We start from the raw sequence: 4,214 nt of genomic DNA on the forward strand, positions 1-4,214 counted from the left end.
CAGGTCTTACCTGTGCGGCTCTTAACGGCTCTTACCTGTACAGGTCTTACCTGTGCGGCTCCTACCTGTACAGGTCTTACCTGTGCGGCTCTTAACGGCTCTTACCTGTACAGGTCTTACCTGTATGGCTCTTACCTGTGCGGCTCTTAACGGCTCTTACCTGTACAGGTCTTACCTGTGCGGCTCCTACCTGTACAGGTCTTACCTGTATGGCTCTTACCTGTGTTGCTCTTGGTGTAAATCTTTTGGGAAGCCAAGTGAGAGGGGAAGTCCTTTTTGTTATCTAAGGGAAAATTTTACATTAAACTGAGTCATACTTTAAAGACCAGGGCCCGTATTCATCCTCTCAGAAAACTCTTAATTTAGCTTCAAAACTTTTACGTAGGAGTCTTAGCTTAAGAGCGATCAGGGACTGATCTGAGAGCAACTCTGAGCAAGGAAAAGACAAAAACTTTCATCTTAGTGAGGAGGCGGGGCTGACCCCGTTGCTATGGATGACACAATCTTTTGAAGACTGTGATTGGTTGGTTGTCCAAGAAGGTAAAAAAGAGTGATTTTAAGTAAAGGTTCTTTTCTAAGCCTTCACTTTGGAAATGACATGCATAATATTTCCTGTTTGACCGTTCTCTCTCACACACACATTATATATGTGTACATAGATCCTGTTTTTTATTTAGCGTCTGATTAACTCGCTGTCTGCAGCACGTTTCTTCTCCCTCTTTGTCTTTCTTAAAAGTCCTCATCCCTGCTCCTAACTATTTAGACCTTAAGACTTCTGTCAAGGGTTAAGGGGTGCTTTCTGAATTACTTTGTGGTGTCCGAACAATAATGCTGCGATGACGTGTTGAGAAGAAATCCGCTTGACACTGTTCTTGATCATAAAAGTTTATTAAATCAAGGAGTTCAGCATCAATTACAAGCTCTGCAGCAGCTTGGAGAGAGACCCAGCCCGATGACCACTCTGTCTCTCTGTACATCAAACACAGCTTATATAGGACATGTTTAGGTATCTATTAGACACCATAGAAGGGTTTGAGTCTGCAAACTAAGGCACCAATCCATATAAGGGCATCTATTAGACACCATATAGGGTCTGAGTCTCCACATAACCACTGACCTCTGCTCTCCCCTTAAAAGGTCACTAATCCTCTATCCAGCTGCTACAGTGCTGTTCTAAACTGTTATGAGTCAAATGCACATATGTTACACACCACAACTTGTTTCTTTTCTAGGATTTTTTCTTTAATTCTAAGAGTAAACGCCCACATTTATCTCTCTCTGTCTCTCTGTCTCTCTCTCTCTCTCTCTGTCTCTGTCTCTCTCTCTGTCTGTCTGTCTCTGTCTCTTTCTCTCTCTCTCTGTGTGTGTGTGTGTGTGTGTGTGTGTGTGTGTGTTAAAAAATAAAAATATATTAAAAATAAAATAAATAAAACAGTAAGCGTGTGTGTGTTAAAAAATAAAAATATATATAAAAAATAAAATGAATAAATAAAACAGAAAGCGTGTGTGTGTTAAAAAAATATTAAAAATAAAATGAATAAACAAAACAGTGTGTGTGTGTGTTAAAAAATAAAAATATATTAAAAATAAAATAAATAAATAAAAGAGTAAGTGTGTGTGTGTTTGTGTGTTAAAAAATAAAAATATATTAAAAATAAAATAAATAAAACAGTAAGCGTGTGTGTGTTAAAAAATAAAAATATATTAAAAATAAAATGAATAAATAAAACAGAAAGCGTGTGTGTGTTAAAAAAATATTAAAAATAAAATGAATAAACAAAACAGTGTGTGTGTGTGTTAAAAAATAAAAATATATTAAAAATAAAATAAATAAATAAAAGAGTAAGTGTGTGTGTGTTTGTGTGTTAAAAAATAAAAATATATTAAAAATAAAATAAATAAAACAGTAAGCGTGTGTGTGTTAAAAAATAAAAATATATTAAAAATAAAATGAATAAATAAAACAGAAAGCGTGTGTGTGTTAAAAAAATATTAAAAATAAAATGAATAAACAAAACAGTGTGTGTGTGTGTTAAAAAATAAAAATATATTAAAAATAAAATAAATAAATAAAAGAGTAAGTGTGTGTGTGTTTGTGTGTTAAAAAATAAAAATATATTAAAAATAAAATAAATAAAACAGTAAGCGTGTGTGTGTTAAAAAATAAAAATATATTAAAAATAAAATGAATAAATAAAACAGAAAGCGTGTGTGTGTTAAAAAAATATTAAAAATAAAATGAATAAACAAAACAGTGTGTGTGTGTGTTAAAAAATAAAAATATATTAAAAATAAAATAAATAAATAAAAGAGTAAGTGTGTGTGTGTTTGTGTGTTAAAAAATAAAAATATATTAAAAATAAAATAAATAAAACAGTAAGCGTGTGTGTGTTAAAAAATAAAAATATATTAAAAATAAAATGAATAAATAAAACAGAAAGCGTGTGTGTGTTAAAAAAATATTAAAAATAAAATGAATAAACAAAACAGTGTGTGTGTGTGTTAAAAAATAAAAATATATTAAAAATAAAATGAATAAACAAAACAGTGTGTGTGTGTGTGTGTGTTAAAAAATAAAAATATATTAAAAATAAAATGAATAAACAAAACAGTGTGTGTGTGTGTGTGTGTTTGTGTGTTAAAAATAAAAATATATTAAAAATAAAATGAATAAACAAAACAGTAAGTGTGTGTGTGTGATAAAAAATAAAAATATATTACACCTGTCCGACGCATTCAGAGGGGGCCGTTTCACCTTCTGTAAGATCCTCAATGAGAAACGGGGACCAGACGACAGCGACAGCTCATTTAAAGAAACTATAAACATTGTGTTTTTATTAAAATGATAGAGTCTGATAAAAACAGGGGAGGCCTGGCCGCCTGTGGCCTCTGGGAGAAAACACCACTGGGGATTATTAAAGTTATATCTCATCTTATTTTATGTGGGTTTGTGTGTTCAGGTGATCCTGATGGGTTTGGACTCGGCTGGGAAGTCGACTCTGCTGGCTAGACTGCTGACCGGACAGGTGAGCCTCCTCTGGACAGGTAGCTCCTTCATGTAGCTGTGAGTGGGATCAAGGCTGTTAAAGAGTTTTCTTAGCTGATGTAACTGGGAAGGGAAGACGGGTCCGCCTCTGAGACATTAGCTGACCCCACATCTGTTCATGTAACTGTCCTGGTTAGGCAGACGACAGGTGGACTGATCAGTTAGAGACAGCAGTGTCAGCTCAGACCAGGGTTCTCTGGGAATCTGACAGAAGAATTCACTCAGGTCAGAGTCCAGCTCCCGGGTAGTCATAGATTCTGACGTGACGAAGCATAGGAGTCTAAACATCAGATAGATCAGCTGATCCAGGTTAAGGCCGGCTAAAGACGAGCTCAGGGGGAAACTACAGGAACCAGGGGGAAGACAGAAACATCTCCTTCAGATCTGGTGTTGTTACTGAACGGGTTCACACGTTGGATGCTGGTTCGGGATCTCCTCGACCGGGCTCAGTAAACCGTGCTGTATCAGAAACGTGTTCACACCTGAACCTGGCTCACAATGTTTCTTCAAAAAAGGTAATGGAGACGTCCCCGACCATCGGGTTCAACGTAGGAACTCTGGACCTGGACAAGAAGACATCTCTGACTGTGTGGGACGTCGGAGGACAGAAGAGCATGAGATCCAACTGGAGGTAACTAAAACCCTCTCCCCACCACATGACCCCAGAACACAACAACCACTTCAGTTCAGTTTTATTTATACAGCGCCAAATCATAGCAGCAGTTATCTCCCGTCTCTGTTCACAAAGAGCCGGTCCAGACCGAACTCTGTGATGACATTTACAGAAACCCAACAGTTATCTCCCATCTCTGTTCACAAAGAGCCGGTCCAGACCGAACTCTGTGATGACATTTACAGAAACCCAACAGTTATCTCCCGTCTCTGTTCACAAAGAGCCGGTCCAGACCGAACTCTGTGATGACATTTACAGAAACCCAACAGTTATCTCCCATCTCTGTTCACAAAGACCCGGTCCAGACCGAACTCTGTGATGACATTTACAGAAACCCAACAGTTATCTCCCATCTCTGTTCACAAAGACCCGGTCCAGACCGAACTCTGTGATGACATTTACAGAAACCCAACAGTTATCTCCCGTCTCTGTTCACAAAGAGCCGGTCCAGACCGAACTCTGTGATGACATTTACAGAAACCCAACAGTTATCTC

Source organism: Micropterus dolomieu, linkage group LG03, assembly GCF_021292245.1.
Source record: "Micropterus dolomieu isolate WLL.071019.BEF.003 ecotype Adirondacks linkage group LG03, ASM2129224v1, whole genome shotgun sequence".
In the NCBI taxonomy this organism is placed as follows: Eukaryota; Metazoa; Chordata; class Actinopteri; order Centrarchiformes; family Centrarchidae; genus Micropterus; species Micropterus dolomieu.